We start from the raw sequence: 18903 nt of genomic DNA, 5'->3' as shown, positions 1-18903 counted from the left end.
TATAGCACCTCGTGATTTCTTTCCTGAATACTTTCTCACTGTGTCCCTTGATTAGTGCTTCCAGTGCTTTCTTATCTATCACTATGCTGTTCATCAATCCCGTACAGACCTGGAGCCTGGATCTCTCATCTTGAGCTCTTATTGCCCTTCTTCTTCCTCATACTCTCCCAGAACCCCTAGCCTCAAAGGTTGTATTTGTTTACTTCAGAGTCTTCACTGGTGTCTCTAGAGAGGCTAGATGGTGCCAGTCCCCAGTGCTATTTGTCCTAGCTCCCGTAGTGCCCACCACCACAGCTGCTCAATGTATTGGGTGACGACACAGAGAAAACAGACACTGCACCTTGCCACACACATTAAATTGTCCAACTACCTTTTGCCTCCTTCTTCTGTTCTCCCACTGTAATGTCCCACTGTTCTACCTCGTCGGGTTTTGGATTTAGGTAAGAGTATTTCTTCCTGGATAAATTGATAAAAAGATCTGACCCATAAAAGATCAATGGGTTTTCAAAATATTAAAATTTTAACATTGTTAATATAATGTTGCATCAACGCAAGTAAAATTCAAAGTGGTGAACGTCAATAAGAAGCACTATTTACAAGGACAATAAAGCGAATTAAAAAGTGTTTGGGAAAAAGCCAAGACCTGATTATATCAAGCAGAATAGGATATGCCACCAAATACTTAGATATTTTATAAACAAAGATATTTTAACTGCACCAAGATTGAAGAAAAGTACATTCAGGTTGATTTGTGTAATGGTAAATGTGAGCCTTAAATGTCAAATAATCAATGTATTACAAGTTATCAGTTTGGGAAGTTTAATCCCTCACACTGAGTTGGATTTTAATTATGGAATATGCAGAAGTGTTCCATGAGCCTTAATGAATGAACCTCGATCCCACTGAGCAGTCTGAGAAGGAAGCACTGTTGGGGGATACGGCAGTGGCTGATCAGACCAGTGTGAGCTACGTACACTTAACTAGAGAGTTTCAAACTCTGTGCTCGCAATCCAGCACATCACATATACACTGAACACTGACAACCAACTCACGTAAAGGGAATACTGTTGTCCTCTCCCTTCGGTGTTTCCTTTATCTAATTTTCATCCTGTCTGTCTCCTTTACCAATTGTTTCAGGAGATATCTCTTTCTGCATTATTTCTCTCTCTTTTACAGTCTCAATACTTTTCAGAAGCCTTCTCCCCTTTCCCTTTGTCTTTCAATGACTCTCTCTTTTATCTTTTCGCTCTCTTTGTGGGGTCCCAGTCGCTTCCACCCATTTTCCTATTTGGGATCTTTTTACCCTACATTTATGGAGCTCTTTCTTTCAACAATTTTTATAACCTCCCTCTGGGCTTGTTTCTTTCACCCTTTCTGTCTCCTTGGGGCCCATACTATTTCTACCTGAGGCCCTACTTCATCCATCTTCGATAGATCTGTCGATCTATTTGAAGGGAGTTCTTTCACTCTCTCCTAGGTTGCCTAACATTACCTGTCTCTCTTTGCTCATCTTCTCTTTATCTATCATCTATCCCCTGACACCAGTCCACGCAACCCAATCTACCATCTCTGGCTTCTTTAATTTTCTGTGCACAACATAATTTGATGATGTTCACCAGAAATAGAACGTATTGTTTTTCAGTGATCCTTACAAAACGAAAAATTCATATACTCTCTCGTGGCTTAGCTGCCTTTCTCCCTCATTCTCAAGGATGTCTCGTTTGCTCTTGTGGGTCTCTTTCACTCTTTATGTGACTCCCTGGGTTTCTCAGGCTCCTTTTATACTTTCTCTTTGGGGCTTTCTTTCACCTTTTGATCTTATATTCTTTCATACACCGGAGTGTTTTTTTCCTAAGTGCAAATTAATACATTTTCCATAGCTCTAATCCTGTTTTCTTTCTCACATGCACACATGTGTGCTCTTTAAAGATTACTTTATTCCCCTCTGTTTATATATTCACATCTCGGGGCGCTTTAAGGTTTCTCAGATTTGTGGTCTTATATTTTTGCTGTTACTCTCAAACACTGTAAACTTATTTCACTCTTCTTTGGTCTGCGGAACTCTGATAACGCTCTTCACATCAAGGCACCTCTTATAATAAAGTGTTTCTTTGTTCTGTATTTCTACAGTCTCTGTACACATTTATCAACCTCAAAAAGTTGAGATTAAAATTCATGAACAACAGATCACAAAACATGCCTTCTCTTTTGATCTCACTGTATCTACTCTCTCACTTTCTCCCTCTCTCAAAGTCTTCATCTTCTCTTCTTAGTTCTCTCACCCTTCGTCTCTCTTTTTCTCTCTGCCTCACTTACTCTCATTCTTTCCATTTATCTCCTCATTATTTCACTCCTCCTCTGTTTTACGTTCTGTTTTACCTCCTTCTCTCGTTCTTCACCCCTTATGTTCTGCTTCTTCTGTCGCCTAATTTTTTCTCTGGCTCGTAACATTTGTTTCCCCTCATAGTGTTACACTTCTCAATCATGTTTCCCTTCGCTCATTTTCTTGCTGTGATCGATGCGCTCTCAACTCTAATTTCATCTTCCACTCTGTCCCTTATATTTCTCTCTGAGAGTTCAGTCTTCTTCATGTGTAGAAGTCTCACTTTGCACTTTAGAATGAAACAATAAAAGAAGGTTAGAATCCCATACCGGAGTAATATGTTAAATAACTCCAAGAGCTGCATCACCTCATGGATAGGCAGCATTCTAATATAACACTGCATAGAGGTTTTAACAACATAATGCCATCTGAAAAATTCAAATTGCAGCATTTTTGCCCCTACATTCAAATATGCACAAGGCGGCGCTTTGTGTTCATGGGTCCTTTGCAGTGTTCACCATGGAGAAAGGAACCTTTCTCCAGCACAAGTGCTGTCCCTAAATGGACTGCTGTGAATCTAAGCACATTTATAACATTGTATTTATGAGCTCTGGCATCCCCCCAAAAATGGAAAAGACTTTGCACCCAAGGAGAGACTGTATGTACAGACAACAAACTTTAGTTTAATGTCAAGTAAGTGTCTAATTTTCGAGAACAAGAACAGAAGCACTCACCTTCGTTCACCCTGGAAAATCACTTTGTCTTCCTTAGGTGTGTTTATTTCATCTTTCCACTACTGGTTCATTTTTATAAGTTCTTCTAGCTTTTAGGGGAAAATAAGCATGTAACAATTGAGCGTGGGAGTGGTGAGCTGAGCCCTCTTTAGGGCAGTGCGAGTGGTGCGGCAGCACTTGGCGCTGACCTGGAGAGGGGCAGTACTCAGTAGGGGCGCTGTGCTTAGCAGCTTCTTACGATTTAAAAACACCTGCTGCAGAGTTCCTTGTGCATCAAGCTTTCGGGCAGCAACAAAAATGTCAAGATAACTCTTGTGATTAGTGTTCCTGCTAGAGAGAAAATGATCGAGTTTTGTCTAGTCAGTGGCAATTTTGACTCGTCATAAAGTAATAGAAGGTTAATGTCTGCTGCAAAGAACAGATCTGTATTTTATTAGGCTAGGTGAGTGAATTAGGAAAACCAGCCTTTAACAGGGCTTTAAAACAAATGAAATGTTTGTGAGAGAGGGGCTATGGAGAGGCGAGGGACACTTTTGCTAAATGGTAGTGAGGGCACCCGAGGAGGAGGTCATTGAACAAGGGGTGCCAAAAAAGACTGTAGCACCAGGCACCACCAGAGCTAAAGCCAGCCCTGGTGGTGAGTGACGAACTGAAAGCATTGCATGTGCCGAAAGTGCTTACCCTGCCTTCTCAGCACCTCCTCTAAAGTGTCTTGATTATGAACTGCTCTGTCATTGAATGGGCCACTCACCTATAAAGCATCACAATTCCTGACAAGCAGCCAGGGCACCATTGTGATACAGCTCTCAGAAATAATCTACAAATTAAACCACTGATCATCTCTGATGCCTAGCTGTGGTCGGTCTGTTTTTTTTTCTACCTGCCCTTCCAGTGTCTTTCTACCAGCGAGTGGAAGCAGAGAGGTTGGTGCAGGGCAGATATGAGTAAAACACATCTCTGAGGAGCCAACCAGTAAAATAAATGCAGTCTACACTGGCAAGATGCCCCCCCCTCGCTCCTGAACCCCGGTCCCATTGCACTGACTGCACCACTGATAGCTCTGCCCCTGATTTTGTACCTTCCAATGCTTCCTAGCAGAGTCCTGCAACTGGAGCTGCAAACCTTCTCCTGCCCCAGTCAACACTTTTTTTTTTTCTGAAGTTTTATGTAGTGCGAACTTGACTGAAGGTATCGGGTATCAGAGCGCTTTACATGAGCACCACTTGCATATACATAAGGACACATTCATTTTTGTTAGGCACGGGGAGATTAAGTGATTTGTCCAGAACCACAGAATGTTGAGTGTTGTTGCCGGGACTCGAACCCGGTTCCCCAGATTTGAGGTCGACCGCCCTAGCCCTTCGGTCACATCCTCTCTTATTTATCTGTGATTAATTATCGATTCTGTGTCGGGATGGCCTACCCTGATTATCTTTGATATATGGTTGTCAGGCTGGGTTCCAATCATCTGTGGAGTATTATGTTTTTCCAGTAACTAATGTATTGTCCGCTTCGGAAGAATTAAACAGCATTCTCAAATTTACCGATCTTTCAAGCAGGCATTCGTCAGTTTTTACTTGTAGGAGAGTATCCCAGGCGGTGTGTCCACTCCTTTCAGTATTTTAAATAGTGTGTAATGTTCAGCATTCGCCCATTTCTTTACATCCATAAGCAATACTTCTGTGGAGAGGGCTTCTGAAGCTTTCCACGCCATGGCCATCCTTCTTTTTGCTAGCATAAAGGCCACGTAAATGAATTTGCTTAAGGTTTTTAATTTTTTCACCTTACATGGGGCAAATGTCACCATATGTCAACATGCAAGCAGGAAGAAAATCATGATAATTTAAAGGGTATTAACAGAGTATACATGCCATTTGTCCCTTTGTCAGTTGTTTGGATGATGAATAAATAAAAAAAAAAACACATTTCTTTCGCAAACCGCCGCGAAGGGTCTCTGTATTCCTTACAACCACTGTCCAGATTGATATACAATTCAATGTAGAACAGCAGCAAGTGTGAGATCCTGTAAAAAGAGAAAAAGAATGGAGGATGGATGTACAAAAAAAACCAGAGGAATGGTTACCCAAGTTCCTGAAAGCTTTTGTACCATCCTGTGCTGTCAAACATCCAGGCAGCAGTGCTGCCTCGTTCTGCTCTCTCTGGGGCCTTCAACCCCATCCTTTTTCCGGGCCTGGCTCGTTGCTCTGACTGAAGAGAAACAATGTAACTTGTTACTTTCTTTCTCTTCAGTCCTGGGTCAGCGTGAGGAGCTCAGAGCAGGTTGTACACTGCAGCTGCTTTAGGGCAAACCTCACAGCTCTCTACCGAAGAGCTGAGGGGGCTCCCTTCACCACTGAAGGCAGGGGACCCCCCGCACCGCAGGGGCTGTGGGGGTGTTTGTTACACCCCTGATACAGTGGAATAATTTCCGAAAGCTTTTACCCGGAACCAAACTACTACAATGTGTTAGTTTCTTCAGCACAATCAAAAGCTACATGTTGGGAGCAGATTTATACTCCTTACCTGGGCATGCGACCGAATCCGCTGCACAATTAGGGGGTGAGTCAGCAAATTCTTGTAGGAAATAATCCTCGTGTGAGACTCCAAACAGGAAGACCTCTGTCACTCAAAGCTTTCTGAATAATGAGCACCAGCAGTGGGGCGAGGCAATATTTATAATCGGCCCCTCCCAGGATGACCGACATGATCCTTAAACTCAGGACTCCTGGGACTTGAAGTGCCTTCAGAAAACGGTAAAGAAATAAACTGAGGCAGAACAAAAATAAGGCATAATCTACCAAGCATGTGTGTATTTAGATGGAGCAGTGAGTCTTGAAATAAAGCACAGAACAGTACAGCATACTGGGTATTGTAACAGGTAGCCGCACCACAGACAGGTGCATCATAAAGAATGATACCAGGTAACACCATGTGCATAATAAAACCATATGGCGCCTTGTGAATAATAATGAGTCACTGATCACAGATCACAGATTCCTGCATCTCCTAGTCATAGCCGTGACAGCATTCTCCCACCCCAGGCACTTCTTAGGGCCGGGCTTGAGGGGAAACGGTGATGTAAGTCAAGTACCAGCTCAACGCTGGCTCCCAAGAGTCATTTTCTCAACAAAATTCTTTCCAGGATATCAGCTACTGAAGGTGGCCAACCTGTTTTCTGGAATCCAAATGCCTTTGAACCTCATATTCCGATTAATAATACCGCAGAATAGGCGGAGGTTGTCGATACTTCACATGAGGGGCTGACTTCCGCACCACCATATGAAAGACCAAATGATTCCGAAAAGTAGTGTGTAGTCTCAGTTTGCATGTGACTGGTTTAACTTGTTGAAGAATATCAAACAGACCTATGAACTTTGGGTTAAATAGGCTCTTGTTTTTTAAATGAATATGTTTTTGGGATAACAATACCATATCCCTAGGAACTTAAGCAGGGCATGGTTGGCATGTTCATCAGCAAATCGTTTCTCAGTCCTTTTAGCTGCTTCTAAGGTTTTTCAAATTAGATTTCGTACCTCGTGGATATTTTTCACATGATCAAGAGCTTAGGAGTTCTCTCAGTGTCTATGGGCAATGTCAAAAGTATATTTCAGGGGTGATAACAATAGGTAGCAAAGAACGAGAAAGTTCCAATAGATTTGTGGATAAGATTTTTATAAGCCATTTCTGCTAACCTCAAATGGTCAATCCATGTGTCAGTAGCCTTGGTGACATAGCTGTGAAGATATTGTTACAGATCCTGATTTAAACACTCAGTCTCACATTGAACTGAGGATGATAGTTTGTGGAAAGGTTGACTTAAATTTCTAAAGCCTTACACCAAGATTTCCTGAACCGTGCAGACAATTGCACACCTCAATCAGATAGTGTGGCATCCAGCAGACCAGGGATGCGAATTACATTAAATAACAGCTTTTGAGCCAACTGACTAGCGGAGGTAATTTTTTACAGGGAAGGAAATGGCCTAGTTAAGTTAGACTGTCAATGATACCTAAAATAACACTGTAACACTGATCTTTACGAAGTATCACAACAAAATCAACACTGATGTTCTTCCAAGGCCCTTCTGGAGTTGGCAATGGCTGTAGAAGGCCCTGTGTTTAAGAATGTGCTGCTTTAGTGTGTGAACAGTCTGTGTATTTCTTAATCCTGCTTTAGACATTTTTTCTCAGAGATGGCCACCAAAGTTGTCTCTGGAGCAATTCTATTTCTTTCTCAATTCCTAGACGACCCGCAGTGTTTGCTGTGTAACACCTTAGAAAGGCCTTTTCTCACAACCACTTACTTGGAAGAAATAATTCTGAACCATGAAATAGAAGACCCTGTCGAAGTTTTCAACAAGGATCTGCACTTAACCAGGTGTCCCATGTTCAAGACTGAAACTGTGATTTGACAGAGCTATCTTATGTTATGTTATTTTAATCTTATAAGACACACAGCCACCCAAGGGTTTCCCGGCGCTGCCTGCCAGGAACAGAAGAGGAAAAAGGAAGGGTTCTACATATTAGACATCTAGGTTTTTAAACACTTACGAAAATTCTCATATATAGTTTCGGTCCGAAGTGACATAGGGAGGGAGTTCCACAAAGAGGGACCTAGACAGGAGAAGGACCGACCGCCCATTTGCGACAGTTTGTCCTAGGCACCATAAATGTAGCCTACGTGGCAGAACTTAAAGAACGTGAAGGAAGATAGGGATGAACTAAAGCATTCAAGTATTGGGGTGCCTTACCAAATTTAATTTTAAACATATAGCTCAGGGCTTTGAATGTATTACGATTCTCGACCCTGAGCCAATGAAGATCTCGAAGAGAGCCTGAGATGGAAACTGTTTGAGGAACCTTGCAAAGTAACCGAGCAGCCGCATTCTGCACCAACTGTAATTTACGTAACACGTCCTTGTTGACTCCTAGATACAGAATATTGCCGTAGTCCAGTCTTGAGGTACCAAGAGCTTGGACCACGGTTCGTTGTGTAGACAAAGGCAACATCCAAAATATTTTCCTAAGCCATTTGAGAATAGTAAAGTAAGTCGAAGACACTTTCACCGCTTGTTGCCTCATTGATAACTGGTCATCGAGTATAACGCCTAGGTTTCAAACCAGATGATTAGGCTGGGCAGAGCGCCCATTTCAGGCGGCCAGTGTTGAGGTCCCCACAGGTCTTTATTCTTACCCAGAATCAGCACCTCTGCCTTTTTACCATTGAGTTTAAGCAGGTTGGCTTGCATCCAGTCTGCTATGTTCCTCAGCCCAGACTAAAGAGATGATGATTTAGACACCCTTTCAGCAGAAAGGGAAAAAACAATCTGGGTGTCATCGAAATAGGAAAAAAGAGACAACCCAGCATCTTCAGCAATCGTTGCCAGAGACCTGACATAGATGTTGAATAAAAGAGGGCTAAGGATCAAACCTTGAGGAACCCCATAAGGTGAAAAATGAGTATTGGAACTGGACGTGGGAGAAAAGATCTGGAACATGCAATCATTCAGAAAATCATCAAGCCAGTTGAGTGCTGAACCAGTCACTCCCAGTGATTGCAGAGCTTGCAGTAACATGGTATAGGAAACCGTGTCAAATGGGGCACGTAAATCCAGGAGTATAAGAGCCACAGTGTCCCCAATGTCAACACGGTAACGTATAATTTCTGTGACTCCGAGCTGAGTAGTCCTAGTTGAAAGTCCTGGTCTAAAACCAGTCTGTGAGCCATACAAAAAAATGTTGGATTCAACAAATGACGTCAGTTGGATACAGATATGTTTTTCCAAAAATTTGAAAAAGGCCGGAAGCAAAGAAATGGGCCGCAAATTGGACAATTGCGCGTAGTCGGCATTAGCTTTTTTTAGAAGTGGGAGAACCATTGCGTGCTTCCATGCAGATGAAACCTTTGCTTCCTTTAAGGAAGAATTGAGCAACTCCATAATTAACAAATGAGAGCACTGTTTGAGTTTCTGGAGCACAGTAATGGGAATAGGGTCCCTAGGAGAACCAAATCTAAGGCTGTCCAAAATCCGCCTAAAAGAGTTTCTATCCAGGGGCACCCAAGTTTCTAAATTGCTGATAGGTGCCAAGGACGCACAGACCTGCGGTTCGGTACTCCTAATTGACTGAGGAAGATTCCTGGTTTGCTGTACGTCATTAATCGGCTGAGACTCATTAAGTGCGGAGTATTTTTTTTCAACTTTATTGAGAAAGAACATAGCAAGATCTTCACATTGCGATTCGGTGAGATCCGGGGATTTGGGTTGGCATGCCGCGCCAGACAGTTCTTTGACAAGCTTGAACAACGTCTTAGCGTTATTATGTGCCTTAGAAATGGTAGAGGTCACATGCTCCGCACGTGCAGCTTTACAGAGTAAATGGTAGTCTCTTTTTGCCTTTTTATAGGCTAGTTTGGCGTCTGGAGCGTAGTTCTTTCTCCAGCATCTCTCTGACGCTTTACATTCACTTTTCTCTACTTTTAGACTCTTGGAAAACCAAGGGGCAGGTGGCCGGTGATTATTCACCTTCTTGACAAACGACGGAAGACAAGCATCAATGGAATTAAAGATCCAGTTATGTATGGCATCCACGTCTGCTATAGAAATTGGTCTAGAGATGGGGGCAGTCTTAGATAAGAGCTTTTTAAAAGCCTAAATATCCAGTTTACTCCAATTTCTTGAATTGGATTTAAGACCGAGAGCAATCGAGGCTAGGCTAGATAGATCTTTTTTGACCCGAAAGCCCACCAGGTGTGCAAACAATTATCTGCCTAAATGGCACAAATCACGTTTTGAGGGCTGATGATGGAGTGACAAGGTTTTTCTTCCCATGCAGTTGGTGAATCCTGGCAAGTTAAGGAGTCTGTCTTTCAATTGTCACTTCCAGGTCAGAAGGTTATTACAAAGTCATAATCTGTGAAGAAATAAATCCACCATAGCTGATTTAATGAACAGCAAGTTTCAGTGATCGGAATAAATGGTCACCATATGCTTGACCCCCACAAATAATGTCTCAAGTCCTTAAAGGCTCCTTTTATAGTCAAGAGCTCTTTTGCGACAATTGTATAATTGCATTCTGCATTTAACAACTTTCTTGAGATAAAGGTCACTGGATGAAGCTGGCCTTTTTTCAGATTTCGTTGGGACAAAATGGCCCCTTTTCCACATCCAAAGCATAAGCTTCTATATGAAAAGGTTCTTCCATGTTGTAAGCTAGCACATGAGCCAAAGTAAAGGCTCTTTTCAGAAATAAAAAGCTTTCTTCAGCATTCTGGGTCCAATGAAACAGGATGTTTTTTCATAATAAATGAATTATGAGAGCCACAACATGTACAAAATGGTTAATAAATCTTTGCTAATAGTTTGCAAAGACTAGGAAACTCTGAACATCTTTCACATTCTATGGGGTTGACCAAGACAAAACAGCTAGTACTTTTCATTCCAACATCTTAGGGCCAGAAAGCGCAAGCATTACTCCCAAAAACTCCAGGTGCATGGACATTATACTTACTCAATTTGCAAAACAGATCATGTTTTTCACAGGGCCATCAATATTTAACACGTTTAATATGGGTAGCTTCATCTCCAGAGTATATCAGAATGTAATCTATGTACACAATGACAAAGCAGTCAAGAAATTCTCTTAAAACATCATTCAAAAAGAACTGGGGCCCTATTATATAAAGGGCACACTTTCCCTGTTTCACCCAGAACTCCTTAAAACAGGTGTGCCAGGCACAAACAGGGAAAGTGCCCTCTATTACATGGAAACCCCTGCCCCCATGACAGCTGTGAACTCACGCTGCCCTCAGGGCAGCACATTCCTGTGAAATACAGAGTGGCTGCTTTGTACTTTTAAAGGGGATTAGAGATTACCTTGCAGGCAGGCGGGTGCAGTCAGTGACTAGACCCGCCTGCAAGGGGATGTCTGGGAGGTCCATGGGACCCTCTTCCCCCCCAGAGGGTTGCCATCAGAAGGTGCACTGATAGTGTGCCCCCTTTTAGATGGCCCACTGTCAGTGCACCTCCTGAGAGCCTCTTTGCCTCTGCGCCTGCGTCTGTAATACGACGCGGGTGCAGAGGTAAAGGAATTCCCTCATTTGATTGGGGTCACCCCCATGCAAATGAGGGAATGCCCCTAAAGATAGCACTGGAGCTTTAGGTGCGCCAGCGCTAATGGTATTACAGAAGGGGCCACACAAGCGTCTGCGGCCCCTTCTGTAATACCAAAGTGCCCGAGGGCACGCAAAGTTGGCACGCCTGTTGCGCCCTCGGGACACTTATACCATAAGGCCCCTGGAAGGTTGCTGGGTCATTGCAAAGCCACGGAGTATGACGGTATACTCAAACAGCCCAAACCATGTTTTGAAGACTGTTTTTCACTTGTCTCCTTCCTGCATTCTCACCAAGTGATATGCCCCCCTAATGTCTAACATGGTGTATCTTCTAGCTGTTTTTACATGGTCAAGCAATACAGGAATGATTGAGTAGCGATTCTTGATTGTGTTTTTATTAAGAACCCTGTAGTCAACACAAGCTTGGAGCTCCCCATTGGCCTTGGGGCTGAAGAACAAAGGTGAAGCAGCAGGGAATCGGGATGGTCTAATTAACCCGTTGGCTAGATTTTTGTCTAAATAACTTTGGAGGTGTTGAGTTTCATTGTCAAATTGAACATAAATTCTACAACTGGGGACCACTGCTCCTGGAATAAGATCTAATTGGCAGTCGTAAGACCTATGCAGAGGAAAGACTGCTGCTTGTTCTTCACTAAATACATTGTGAGTTTGGGTATACTGCTCAGGAAGGACAATGTCTTTCTCTGCTGCTGTAGCTATTCTATGAACTATAGTTAAGGCTTGAACAGGCTGAAGGAACTGTGAAAAACAGAATGCCTTACAATGTGAACAAAACTAATTGGATAGTTTTATTTTTACAGTCTACCAACAGGTTGTGCTTGACTAACCAAGGCATTGACAAAATGAATCCATATTGGAGTGCATCTAGGATATTAAACTGCAGTTCCTCCAAATTGCACCCTTGTTCAGTGTTTTTTGAGAATGTCAACGGAAACATATATTCTGTTATGGGACCAGATGTAGGCAGTTTCCCATCGACTGCTTGTACTGACTCAGGGTTCTCTTTTCACAGCCGTGGGATGTCCAATTTCTTTACTAATCCACTGCGCACAAAATTCCCAGTAGCTCTGGAATCTAACATGGTCAATGCACAGTATTGTAGTCTATTTACATCAAAAGTTGTATTTAAGTGAACATGGGCTACCTTATTTCTTACAGGTTCTATTGCCAGAGAAGGGATCAATCAACCAACCAAACCAGCCCACTCCTTCAGGTCTGAGGCTTTCAGTTTTCTGCAGCATCTATCACAGTTATGCCTGCTTTCTTGCTAGTTCCAAATGGACTTTGATTATTGTGTTTATTAGGATACTCTTTCATAAAGTGACACTTTAACTACAATATAAACATTGCCCATTTAGCCTTCATAAACATTTCTATTCTTTTGACAGGGAAGACCTGACAGAACCTATTTCCATTGGCTCAGAACTTGTTTCCACTGCAGGATTATTGTTTTTCCCTTCCTCAAATCCTGGAGGAGACTTTTCAGCTCTTGTCCTGTCACTACTTCTCTTGGACCGTCTATGATCTAGACAGGTAATGTAATGTAATGTAAACAGAATTTCTAAAGCGCACTATCACCCCACGGGTATCCTGGCGCTGACTGACAGTGATTCTTCTACATGCACTTATTTATGCACTGGCTGAAAAGCCTACACTACCTCCTAGGGAAAAGAAAAGTTTTAAGTTTTTTCCTGAACTGAAGGTATTCTTCTACCTGTCTGATATCGGGTGGGAGATTATTCCAGAGATGGGCAGCCGCCCAGCTGAAGGCTCTCCCCCTGAACCTGGAGGTTCTTATTCTGGCGGTACCAACCAGGTGAGCCGCAGAAGAGAGAAGATTACATGATGGAGCGTGCCAGGCAAACTTTTCCGGAAATTGCAGAGGTCCCGATCCATGAAGGGCCTTAAAAACAATACATAGTGATTTAAACTGGATTCTCTGAAATAAAGGGAGCCAGTGCAGATCACTAAGGGCCGCAGATGCAGAGTCGCCTCGGGTCCTTTTTAAAGCCAGCTTGGCGGTGATAGTCTGTATTCTTTGTAATTTCAGAATAAGGAAGATGGCTGAACCAAGGAGCAGGGCGTTGCAGTAGTCCAACTGGCTTAAAATAACACTTCTGACAACAAGTGCCCTAGCTGACAAAGGAAGAATGGGGAGAATTTTCCGCAGAGAGTTTATGAGTGAGGAACAAGTCCCCACTGTCTTGTTCACATGTCTTTCCAGGCTCAACTTATTGTCAAAGACTACGCCTAAATTGCGTACTCCAGCCACTGGCATAGGAGGCGTGTCTGCCTGAATGGGCCAGAAGTTGTCTGGGAGCGGACGGGGGATTTTCTTCACGGTGCAGTGTAAGATTTCTGTCTTCCCACCATTGAACTGCAGAGAGTTATCCATCAACCATCTAGCAGTCTTCTGCATGCATTTATGGAAGTTGGTACGTGAAGTCCACTCTCCGCCTTCTAACGACAAGATGAGCTGCGTGTTGTCAGCATAGTTCACCAGCTTGATGTTATAAGATTTAATAATGGGAATTAGTGGTCTCATATAAATATTAAAAAGGATCGGGCTAATGGATGAACCCTGAGGAACCCCATGCTTGACCGTTCTAAATTTAGTTCGAAAAGGGGGGAGGGACACAGCTTGTTGCCTATTCTCCAGGTATGACTGAAGCCAGTTAAAGGCAGTGCCCTCCAGCCCCAGGTCAGCAAGCCGCCTCAGTAATATTTTATGATTGACCGTGTCGAATGCGGCAGACATATCTAAGAGGATCAGGACGGTCGACTGGCCGCTGTCTGCGACTACTAGGGCTGTCTCCGTCCCATGGCCAGATCTAAAACCAAATTGCACATCTTCCAGTCCCCTGTTGGTTTCCAAAAATTGGGATAAGGTTTTACTGACCATGCGTTCAAGAATTTTTACCGGGTAAGGGAGGAGAAAAATAGGTCTATAATTATTAGGGCATTGAGGGTCGAGGGTGGGTTTTTTCAGCAGAGGTGTCACCATCGCCTGTTTCCGGCAGGAAGGAACTATCCAGCTGTTCAGAGATTGGTTACAGATCTGATGGAGCTGAGGGAGTAGCTCCCTGCCACACTCTTTCCTGACCTTGTGGGGGAGGGGGTCCATCGGGGACACAGATTTAGTACTCATGGCAAGCTTGAAAAACTCTTCTTCCGAATGCATACTAAACTGGCTAAGAGTAGCGAGTTTAGTCTCATGAGTCCCATTCTCTGTATGATAGGCTACTGGTTGTATACATGCCTCAGAAACAGAGTCAAAAGAGTTTTCCTTACTTTCTGATAACCCAATGATTATTTTTGAAATTTTCTCCTCATAGAAAGTGGCTAGGCTTTCGCATAGTTTTTGGGTCATGATGGTTTTGTTTTTTGAACAATCAGGATTGGTCAGTTCATCTACAATCTTAAAAACCCTCCGTGTTTTGTTGGAAGCCTCAAGAATTAAGTTGGCATAAAACTCTGCTTTGGCTTTTAAGATTTCACTTTTATATTTGCTCATAGTAGTCTTCAGAGCATCTTTATTAGCTATATCATAGCCCTTCCTCCATTTCCTTTCTGCCAACTTACAGGTTTTTTAAAGAATTTTTAGCTTCTCATTAAACCAAGGGGCAGAAGGCTTACGTTTAATCTTCAAACTTTTTACCGGAATGGTTGCATCGAGGGCAATAGTGATCTGTTCACAGAATTCCCGATAGTTTGTTTCCAATGATTTGTTTACATCAAACATATTAGTACCAGTAAATATAGGCACAGCTTTGGCAATACCAGGCAATTTACTCCATTCTCTGCCTTGGCAACAGTTAGGCATGGTAGCCTGGTCTAGGTTTTTCCTAAGGATGGTCAGTGTAAAAGTAATGACATAGGGTGAGATTAATCAAATCAGTACATGTCTTTGGTTGTGGGTAAGTTTATGCCAAAATGTCTTTTAATTCTTCGCTTTGTACATGTCAAACATTTTAAATACACCGCAGCCTGTCCTCAGGGCTGTGTAGCACCTACACTAGGGGTGACTTATATGTATTAAAAAGGAATGTTTAGGGCTGGCAAACTGTTTATTTTGTTATTAGTTATGGTATAACTGTATAAGTTCTTAGTTTAAAACTGCACACAAAACTGCAATGACAGGCCTGAGACATGCTTAACAGGGCTACATAAGTGTGTGGCACAATAAGTGCTGCATGCCCACTAGTTCCCCTCAAACAGCAACTACAATTTTTATTATGGGTGTAACAAAAGCAAATTCCGAATTAACCTGTGCTCAACCTTCAGGTAGCTGGCACAAAAGCAGTCAGGCAATGTTTAAAGTATTTATACAGCACACAAACAGTAATCAAGTGAAAACGCAACACAAGAAAAACCCCATTCCAATTTAGAAAAATAGATTAAAATGTAATTCATTGTTTGAGATGAAAATTGCAAAAATCCAATCAGTAGAACTGGAGAGATGCAACTTTAAAGATTTAGGTAAAAATAGTGCTTAAAGCACAAAGCTCTCACTGTGGTTATCTGGTTGCCCAGGCCCGGTATAGAGTCACAAGTTTAGAATGACCGTGATAGACCACGGCCCAGATATAGGGACCTTGTTAGGCCCGCTGAACAAAGTACCTTATATACTTTGCCTTGTCTGCGAGGCATTGCTTTGCGAGGGTTTGTGTTGACCAGCATCTGTTCGGAGGGACTGCGAGAGCCACGGTGGGGAAGGCGATGGGGGGAGTAGACAAACAATGGGATAAGGAAATTAAAATTAAAAAAAAATAAAACCACTTACCTTGCGCTCGCCGCATTGCTCAGTTGGTGATGTGGCAAGTGCAAGGCAAGTGGTTTTATTTGTTCTTTTATTATACTTTCCCTATTCTGTCATCTGTCCACTTCATCCCCCACTGTGCACCCCACCACTGTTACCTGTGCCTGAAGGTACCTCTATTCCCACTGCCAAGGGTCCAAGACTAGAGGAACACCACTTTGAGGAGTTAGGGCTCATAGCAGGTAGAATCCAGGTGGAAGCTTGAAGAGAGTTGGAGCCTTTTCTATCCCTGAGGCTCTGATCAGGAGGCCCTTGGAGTACCTCTGGGTTCAAGATGCATGTCCAGTCCTTCTCCTTCAGGGAGCAGGGCATCAGGCTAGCTTTCCTTTATGTAGCAGAGCAGCACAGCAGTCCTTCTTTTGAGTTTTTTTACAGGTCCAGATGTGTACTGAAGAGTTCGATCTAATGATCTACTATTTATACCTGGTGCTCACTTTAAAGTGGAAGAAGCTTCAGGAGCCCTCCCCCTACAGAGGTGTGTGGAATTCCTGTCTCCCTGCCCCAGACCCAGCTTGTCTAGGGGCACAAAAGACTACTGTGAAACCCTTTGTGATTGTGCTGACGCAGAGCCTTTGAGTTGTGCTAGTGTGGTAGGTGACAACTCTGTACCCTTCTCAAGTCAGAGATGGCTGAGAACCCGTATTCCCCCTTTTTCTCACTGTCCGAGAGTAATACACAGGGAACAACTGCCAGCTACACCTAGTCATGTAACATAGAATACAGCTGATGGCACACAATGGTTAGGATAAGAAAATGCCAAGAATTGTGACTTAATTATACAACTTAACCATTAAAGAGGGTTTTAAATTACAATTCTCAAGAGACCCAGCTTGACCTTCCTACCTGCTCACAATGGAAAGTTATCATTTATTAAATCTGATAAGGTAACCCAATGCTAACCCATGGAAGAGGTAGACCTTGCAGTAGTGGAGAACGACTTTAAGAGTTTTTCACCACCAGGACATGTAAATCTTTAAAGTACATGCCCAACTATTTAAACGCACAGCACCCTGCCCTCTGGGCTGTGTAGGGCCTACCCTACGGATTACTTATATGTCTTAAAAAGGAAGGCCTTGCGAAAGGTTTATTTTGCCAGGTCGAAACGGCACTTTAAAACCACACACTTAGGCTTCAGTGGCAGGCCTGAGACGTGTTAAAATGGCTGCTTAAGTGGGTGGCATTCTCCGTCCTGCAGGCTCACTAGTAGAATATATTTTACAGGCCCTGGGTACATGTAGTACCACTTTACTAGGTACTTCCAGGTATATTAAATATGCTAATTGAGTGTAAACAATTTTAACATGTTTAAAGGAAACTGCTCAAGCTTTTTAGCAGTGGTAAAGTATGCAAAGTCCAAAAAGCAAACTAAAACAGGTTTTGAAAAGAGGAGGGTGAAGGCCGGGATGATCCTACAGAGAGGGCCGAGTCCAACAGTAGAACCTAAATATTGGTACCTGAACAAATTCAATGTTTCAAAAGTGAAACCTATTACGAATAAACTGCTCTTGGGAAAAGAAGCTGTCTTAGAAGATGAGCTTTCCTTGGTTCAAATGATGTACACTTGGGCCAGCTGCATGACGGGATTCACACCAAAGAGAACTCTGCACCTGAGTTAGCTGCAAAGGGTCCAGTTCAGACTGCCAAATGAATGGTCTTAACCAGATCTAAAATGAAGATCAACACAGAAATACTAACAGCAGTACAGACAAAAGGGAGGAGTGAAACACAGCCAGGCTTTCCTCATAAATGCTCCTATACCCTCAATTCAGATAACACTCCTGTGTTTACCGTACCCGGAGTGGGAGATAGGATAATTCCTAATAAGCTGTCTAGATTAACATAATCAAAGCAGTCCATGAGGAGTTGGTGTCTGCTCATGCTGGGATACATTCAACCATAACAATGCTACAGCAACTCTACTGGTGACCATGTTTATGTCTACAGGTCACAGATTATCAGTGGAGGCTCGCAGAGGGAGTGATGCGGGCTGGTGGGGTGGGGCGGGGCGGGGGAGGGGCAGGGCAGGGGGTAGTGGGCTCGGACATACGACCAACAGGAATAAAGTAAGTAATTAAATAAATAAAACAATTTACCTGGCGCTTGCTGCATCACCAACTCGGCGATGCAGCGAGCGCATGGTAAATAGTTTTATTTATTTATTTACTTAATTTACTCATGGCCGTCGTATGTTTGAGTCCACTACCCCTCCCCCGCCCACCGCCCTGTAGCACTCACTCTGTGAGCCGCCACTGCAGATTATGTTCGACAATGTGATGTTTGTGAAAAGATCAAAGCTTCTAGTATTAGAAGACGCAAGCAGACTGCAAACACCATCTCCGACATAATGATTAGCATTTTATATTCGGACCATGTGGGACCAATACATTCTGTTAATCGGTATGAGTACACATTGGTGGCAATTGATTCATGTACTCGATTCCTATGGGTGAGGCCTCAGAGAAATGCAGGTGCTTGAGCAGTCCTAATGAGCTTGCAGTGTTTCATAGCCAAGGAAGCAGTCCATAATCCATACCTTTCATTCAGACAATGGTCCTGCGTTTGCATACAAGGCACACAGAGATTGTATGCCTGCTCTGGTAGTATCTAGGCCATTCAGCAATCTGTTTTGAGAGGTGAGTAATGGGTTAATCAAGGGTGCCAACAGCATGCTTAAAGAAGCCCTGACTGCTAGGGTTCTCAGTTCAGGTCTTTGTTGGCACCATAACCTGTATGTGGTTCAGAGAGCATTAAATAACTTGCTTGGGCAATTATTGGGAGGGTGCTCTCCATACTACTCTTTTGGGTGCCTATGTTGGGGTGTCTGCAGCTGCCACTGGTGAAAAGAAAGTGTCAACAGCTGCTGATGGTTGGGTACCTTAAGTAGGGGATCTAGA

Source organism: Triturus cristatus, chromosome 8 (assembly GCF_964204655.1).
Source record: "Triturus cristatus chromosome 8, aTriCri1.1, whole genome shotgun sequence".
In the NCBI taxonomy this organism is placed as follows: Eukaryota; Metazoa; Chordata; class Amphibia; order Caudata; family Salamandridae; genus Triturus; species Triturus cristatus.
The sequence above is the reverse complement of the archived record's forward strand: the minus strand, read 5'-3'. Positions refer to the sequence as shown.